Here is a 7,914-nt window from a genome sequence, read left to right on the forward strand (position 1 = left end):
AAATGGGGAAAAAATCGGGAAATTGGGGAAAAAAATCCGGGGAATTTGGGAAAATTCGGGAGAGATTTGGGGAGGAAAAACGGGAATTTGGAAAAAAGTGGGGAAAATGGGGAAAAAACCCCCTGGAAATTGGGAAAAACCCGCCCCGGTTTGGGGAGAAAAACGGGGAAATTGGGAAAAAAATGGGAAAAAAAAATAAAAACCGGGAAAAATTTGAACAAAACTGGGAGAGTTTGGGAAAATTCGGGGGAGATTTGGGGGAGAAAAAACGGGAATTTGGGGAAAAGAAAAACCCGGGAAATCTGGAAAAACTGGCCCGGTTTGGGGAGAAAAATCGGGAAATTGGGAAAAAACGGGAAATGAGGAAAAACTGGGAGGGTTTGGGGAGAAAAATGAGGAAAAAATTGGGAAAAAATGGGAAAAATCCCCCGGCAAATTGGGAAAAAACGGGGGAAATTTGGGGAGAAAAATCGGGAATTTGGGAAAATTCGGGAGGGGGTTTGAGGGAAAAATGAGGGAAAAAATGGGGAAAAAAACCGGGAAATCGGGAAAAATGGGTGGAATTTGGGGTAAAAATGGGGGAAATTTGGAAAATGAACCCGAATTTGTGGGGAAAGAGGCGAAATTTGGGGCAAAAACTGGCAAAAAATGGCAAAAATTGGGTAAAAAAATTTAATAAAATTATAAAATTGATCCAGATTTGAGTAAAAAATGGCCCAAAATGGCGAAATTTTTTCAAATTTGGGTCCAAATTCCCTGAAAGGGCCAAAAAGGGCCCCAATTTGGGGCAAAAAAAGGAAGTTTTGGGTGAAAAATGCAAATTTTGCGGTTGAGATGGGACCGGAAAAAGGAAACGGCCAAAAATAACCCAAAATTGGGGGGAAACGGCGAAAAACGGTGAAAGGAGAGAAATTTGGGGTGGAAAATGGAAAATGGGGAAAAATTGGGGTGAAAAATTGGAAATTTGGGTTAAAAATTTAACCCGAAGTCCATTCAAGGGTCCAATGTCCACTCAGTGTCCACTCAGTGTCCCCCCCCAGGCCGCTCCGGCCCCTCCCCCACCCTGGGGACGCTGTGGCACCCTGGTCACTCAGGGATCATTGTGGTCACCCAGGTGACCCTGTGGTCACTCTGTGGTCACTTTGTGGTCACTTAGGGGACATGGTGGTCATCGTGGTCACCTTCTGGTCATTTTGGTCACTCAGGGGATCCCTCGGTCATTGTGGTCATTGTGGTCACCCAGGGGACACTGTGGTCACTGTGGTCACTTTGTGGTCACTGTGGTCACCCCATGGACATTGTGGTCATTGTGGTCACTCTGTGGTCACTTTGTGGTCACTGTGGCCACCTCGAGGTCACTGCGGTCATTTTGGTCACTGAGAGAACATTGAGTGGTCACTCGGGGGTCATTGTGGTCACTGTGGTCACCCTGGGGACACTCAGGTGGCACTGTGGTCACTGAGAGGACATTGTGGTCATCGTGGTCACTCTCTGGTCATTGTGGTCACTGTGGTCACTTTGTGGTCATTGTGGTCATTGGAGTCACCGTGGTCACTGTGGCCACCCTGGGGACACCGTGGTCACTCAGGGGTCATTGTGGTCACTGTGATCACTCAGGTGGTGCTGTGGTCACTCAGAGGACGTTGTGGTCACCATGGTCACTCTGTGGTCACCGTGGTCATTGTGGTCACTCAGAGGACATTGTGGTCACTGTGGTCACCTTGTGGTCATCGTGGTCACCCCAGCGACTTTGTGGTCATTGTGGTCACTCAGGGGATCCCTCGGTCATTGTGGTCACTGTGGTCACTGTGGTCACTCAGGCGGTGCCATGGTCACCTTGTGGTCACTCTGCGGTCACTCTGCAGTCACTCTGGTCACCTTGTGGTCACTCAGAGGACATTGTGGTCATTGTGGTCACTGTGGTCACTTTGTGGTCACTGTGGTCACCCCAGGGACACTGTGGTCACTCAGGTGGTGTCGTGGTCACTCAAGGGACCTCACGGTCACGCAGAGCCCCCTCGGCCATTGTGGTCACTCTGTGGTCACCCTGTGGTCATTGTGGTCATTGTGGCCGCCCCGGGGTCATTGTGGTCACTGTGCTCACCTTGTGGTCACCATGGTCACCCAGGGGACCCAGCGGTCATTGCGGCCACCCTGGGGACCCTGTGGTCATTGTGGTCACTCAGAGGATCCTGTGGTCACTGTGGTCACTCAGGAGACCCTGTGGTCACTCGAGTGGTGCCGTGGTCACCCAGGGGACATTGTGGTCACCATGGTCACTCTGTGGTCACCGTGGTCATTGTGGTCACCCAGGGGTCATTGTGGTCATTGTGGTCACTCAGGGGATCACTCAGTCATTGTGGTCACCTTGCGGTCATTGTGGTCACCCAGGGGACATGGTGGTCACTGTGATCACCCTGTGGTCATTTTGGTCACCTAGGGGTCATTGTGGTCACTCAGGTGGCACCATGGTCACTCAGGGGTCATTGTGGTCATTGTAGGGACATCGTGGTCACCGTGGTCACCCTGTGGTCACTGTGGTCATTGTGGCCACCCCGGCGACTTTGTGGTCACTTTGTGGTCACTCAGGTGGCACCGTGGTCACCCATGGGACTCCGTGGCCACCCAGGGGACCCCGTGGTCATTGTGGTCACCTTGTGGTCATCGTGGTCACCCAGGAGACGCTGTGGTCACTGTGGTCACCCAGGGGACATGGTGGTCATTTTGGTCACCCAGGAGATGCCGTGGTCACCCAGGGAACCCCTGTGGTCACTGTGGTCACCCAGGGGACATTGTGGTCACTTTGTGGTCACTCAGCTGTTGCTGTGGTCACCCATGGGACTCCATGGTCACCCAGGGGTCATTATGGTCATTGTCGTCACCCTTGGCTGTTGTGGTCACTTTGTGGTCACCTTGTGGTCACTGCGGTCACCCAGGCGTTGCTGTGGCCACCCAGGGGACTCTGTGGCCACCCTGTGGTCACCCAGGGGACATTGTGGTCACTGTGGTCACCTTGTGGTCATTTTGATCACTCAGGAGATGTTGTGGTCACTGTGGTCACTCAGAGGACCCCACGGTCACTGCGGTCACCTTGTGGTCACTGTGGCTACCCCAGGGACATTGTGGTCACCCTGTGGTCACTGTGGTCACCCATGGGACTCCATGGTCACTCTGTGGTCACCCAGGAGACATTGTGGTCACTGTGGTCACCCAGCTGTTGCTGTGGTCACCTTACGGTCACCCATGGGACTCTGTGGTCACTGTGGTCATTGTGGTCACTTTGTGGTCACTGTGGTCACCCAGGTGGCACCGTGGTCACTCAGGGGACATTGTGGTCACCCTGTGGTCACCCAGCCCCCCTCGGCCATTGTGGTCACTGTGGTCACCCTGTGGTCATTTTGGTCACTCAGGAGACCCTGTGGCCACTCGGGTGATGCTGTGGTCACCCTGGGGACCTCACGGTCATTGTGGTCACCTTGTGGTCATTGTGGTCACTCAGGGGACATTGTGGTCACTGTGGTCACCCTGTGGTCATTTTGGTCACTCAGGAGACCCTGTGGCCACTCGGGTGATGCTGTGGTCACCCTGGGGACCTCACGGTCATTGTGGTCACCTTGTGGTCATCGTGGTCACCCAGGAGACGCTGTGGTCACTGTGGTCACCCTGTGGTCACTGTGGTCACTGTGGCCACTCAGAGGACCCCACGGTCACTGTGGTCACCTTATGGTCACCCATGGGACTCTGTGGTCACCCAGGGGACTCTGTGGTCACTCTGTGGTCACCCATGGGACTCCATGGTCACTGTGGTCACTCAGGTGATGCCGTGGTCACTCAGGGTCATTGTGGTCACCCTGTGATCATTGTGGTCATTCAGGGGACATTGTAGTCACTGTGGTCATTTTGGTCACCTAGGGGTCATTGTGGTCATTGTGGTCACTCAGGTGGCGCCATGGTCACTCAGGGGTCATTGTGGTCATTGTGGGGACATCGTGGTCACCGTGGTCACCCTGTGGTCACTGTGGTCATTGTGGCCACCCCGGCGACTTTGTGGTCATTGTGGTCACTCAGGTGGCACTGTGGTCACCCATGGGACTCCGTGGTCACTCAGGGGTCATTGTGGTCATTTTGGTCACTCAGGTGATGCTGTGGTCACTGTGGCTACCCCAGGGACATTGTGGTCACTGTGGTCACCCTGTGGTCATTTTGGACACCCAGGTGGTGCTGTGGTCACCCTGTGGTCACCCATGGGACTCTGTGGCCACCCAGGGGACCCCATGGTCATTGTGGTCACTTTGTGGTCACTGTGGTCACTCAGGGGACCCCACGGTCACTGTGGTCACCTTGTGGTCACTGTGGCCACCCCAGGGACATGGTGGTCACTTTGTGGTCACTCTGTGGTCAACCATGGGACATTGTGGTCACTTTGTGGTCACTTTGTGGTCACCTTGTGGTCACTGTGGTCGCCCAGCTCACACCGTGGTCACCCATGGGACTCTGTGGTCACTTTGTGGTCGCTGTGGTCACCCAGGTGGCACCGTGGTCACTCAGGGGACATTGTGGTCACCCTGTGGTCACCCAGCCCCCCTCGGCCATTGTGGTCACTGTGGTCNGGGGACATTGTGGTCACCCTGTGGTCACCCAGCCCCCCTCGGCCATTGTGGTCACTGTGGTCACCCTGTGGTCATTTTGGTCACTCAGGAGACCCTGTGGCCACTCGGGTGATGCTGTGGTCACCCTGGGGACCCTGTGGTCATTGTGGTCACCTTGTGGTCATCGTGGTCACTCAGGGGACCTTGTGGTCACTGTGGTCACCTTGTGGTCATCGTGGCCACCCAGGTGGTGCTGTGGTCATTGTGGTCACTCAGGTGACATTGTGGTCATTGTGGCGACCCAGGGGACACCATGGTCACTCAGGGGTCATTGTGGTCATTGTAGGGACATCGTGGTCACCGTGGTCACCCTGTGGTCTTTGTGGTCATTGTGGCCACCCCAGCGACTTTGTGGTCACTTTGTGGTCACTCAGGTGGCACCGTGGTCACCCATGGGACTCTGTGGTCACCCAGGGGTCATTGTGGTCATTTTGGTCACTCAGGTGGCACCGTGGTCACCCATGGGACTCCGTGGTCACTCAGGGGTCATTGTGGTCATTTTGGTCACTCAGGTGATGCCGTGGTCACCCAGGGCACTTTGTGGTCACTGTGGTCACTTTGTGGTCACCCAGGTGGTGCTGTGGTCACTGTGGTCACTCAGGGGACATTGTGGTCATTGTGGTCACCCAAGGGACCCCACGGTCATTGTGGTCACCTTGTGGTCACCCATGGGACTCTGTGGTCACCCATGGGGACATTGTGGTCACCCAGGGGACCCCATGGTCATCGTGGTCACCCAGGTGGTGCTGTGGTCACTGTGGTCACCCAGGTGGTGCTGTGGTCACTCAGGGGACACTGTGGTCACTTTGTGGTCATTTTGGTCACCCAGGGGTCATTGTGGTCATTGTGGTCACCCATGGGACTCTGTGGTCACCCAGGGGACCCCGTGGTCATTGTGGTCACCTTGTGGTCATCGTGGCCAACCTGGAGACGCTGTGGTCACTGTGGTCACTTTGTGGTCACTGTGGTCACTTTGTGGTCATTTTGGTCACCCAAGGGACCCCACGGTCACTGTGGTCACCTTATGGTCACTGTGGCTACCCCAGGGACATTGTGGTCACTTTGTGGTCACCGTGGTCACTCTGGGGACATTGTGGTCACCCTGTGGTCACCCAGCCCCCCTCGGCCATTGTGGTCACTGTGGTCACCCTGTGGTCATTTTGGTCACTCAGGAGACCCTGTGGCCACTCGGGTGATGCTGTGGTCACCCTGGGGACCTCACGGTCATTGTGGTCACCTTGTGGTCACTGTGGTCACTCAGGGGACATTGTGGTCACTGTGGTCACTGTGCTCACCTTGTGGTCATTTTGGTCACTCAGGAGATGCCGTGGTCACCCAGGGGACTCCGTGGTCACTGTGGTCACTTTGTGGTCACCCCGGTGGTGCTGTGGTCACTGTTGTCACTCAGGGGACATTGTGGTCACTGTGGTCACCTTGTGGTCATTTTGGTCACTCAGGAGATGCCGTGGTCACCCAGGGGACTCCGTGGTCACTGTGGTCACTTTGTGGTCGCTATGGTCACCCAGGGGACATGGTGGTCACTGTGGTCACTCAGGGTCATTTTGGTCACCCAGGGGTCATTATGGTCATTGTGGTCACCCAGGTGTTGCTGTGGTCACTGTAGTCACTGTGGTCATCCTGTGGTCACCCTGTGGTCATTGTGGTCACCCAGGTGGCACCATGGTCATTGTGGTCACCTTGTGGTCATCGTGGCCAACCTGGAGACATTGTGGTCACTCTGGTCACTTTGTGGTCACTGTGGTCACCCAGGGGACATGGTGGTCACTTTGTGGTCATTTTGGTCACCCTGTGGTCACTTTGTGGTCATTGTGGCCACTCAGGTGGTGCCGTGGTCACTGTGGTCATTTTGGTCACTCAGGGGACTCTGTGGTCATTGTGGTCACTGTGGTCACCCTGCGGTCATTGTGGTCACTCAGGGGACATTGTGGTCACTGTGGTCACTTTGTGGTCATTTTGGTCACTCAGGAGATGCCGTGGTCACCCATGGGACTCCGTGGTCACTGTGGTCACTTTGTGGTCGCTGTGGTCACCCAGGGGACATTGTGGTCACTTTGTGGTCACTCAGCTGTTGCAGTGGTCACCCATGGGACATTGTGGTCACCCAGGGGTCATTATGGTCAATGTGGTCACTCGGGTGATGCCGTGGTCACCCAGGGGACCCTGTGGTCATTGTGGTCACTCAGGAGACGCTGTGGTCATTGTGGCGACCCAGGGGACACCATGGTCACTCTGGGGACATTGTGGCCACCATGGTCACCCAAGGGACCCCACAGTCATTGTGGTCACCTTGTGGTCATTGTGGTCACCCAGGAGATGCCGTGGTCACTCAGGGTCACTGTGGTCACCCTGTGGTCACCCTGTGGTCATTGTGGTCACTCAGGGGACCCCATGGTCATTGTGGTCACTCAGGGGTCACTGTCGTCACTGTGGCTGCCCCAGGGACATTGTGGTCACTGTGGTCACCCTGTGGTCATTTTGGACACCCAGGTGGTGCTGTGGTCATTGTGGTCACCCAAGGGACCCCACGGTCATTGTGGTCACTCAGGAGATGCCGTGGTCACCCAGGGGACTCCGTGGTCACTCTGTGGTCACCCAGGTGGCACCGTGGTCACCCATGGGACTCTGTGGCTACCCAGGGGACCCCATGGTCATCGTGGTCACCTTGTGGTCATCGTGGCCAACCTGGAGACATTGTGGTCATTGTGGTCACTTTGTGGTCACTGTGGTCACCCAGGGGACATGGTGGTCACTGTGGTCACCCAGCTCACACCGTGGTCACCCAGGGGACATTGTGGTCATTGTGGTCACCCATGGGACTCCATGGCCATTGTGGTCACTCCGGTGACATTGTGGTCACTTCTGTGGTCACCTTGTGGTCACTTTGGTCACTCTGGGGACATTGTGGTCACTCAGGGATCATTGTGGTCACTCTGGTCACTGTGGCCACCCTGGGGACACCATGGTCACTCTGGGGATCCCTCGGTCACTGTGGTCACCCAAGGGACCCCGCGGTCACTGTGGTCCCCTTGTGGTCACTGTGGCCACCCAGCTGACACCGTGGTCACCCAGGGGACATTGTGGTCATTGTTGTCACTTTGTGGTCACTCTGGTCACTCAGGAGACGCCATGGTCACCCTGGGGACATTGTGGTCACCCTGTGGTCACCCAGGTGTTGCTGTGGTCACTGTGATCACTGTGGTCACCCAGGGAACATTGTGGTCACTGTGGTCACCTTGTGGTCATT

The sequence above is a fragment of the Malurus melanocephalus genome, unplaced genomic scaffold, assembly GCF_030028575.1.
Source record: "Malurus melanocephalus ecotype Western Australia unplaced genomic scaffold, MMel_1.1 scaffold_1654, whole genome shotgun sequence".
Classification (NCBI taxonomy): Eukaryota; Metazoa; Chordata; class Aves; order Passeriformes; family Maluridae; genus Malurus; species Malurus melanocephalus.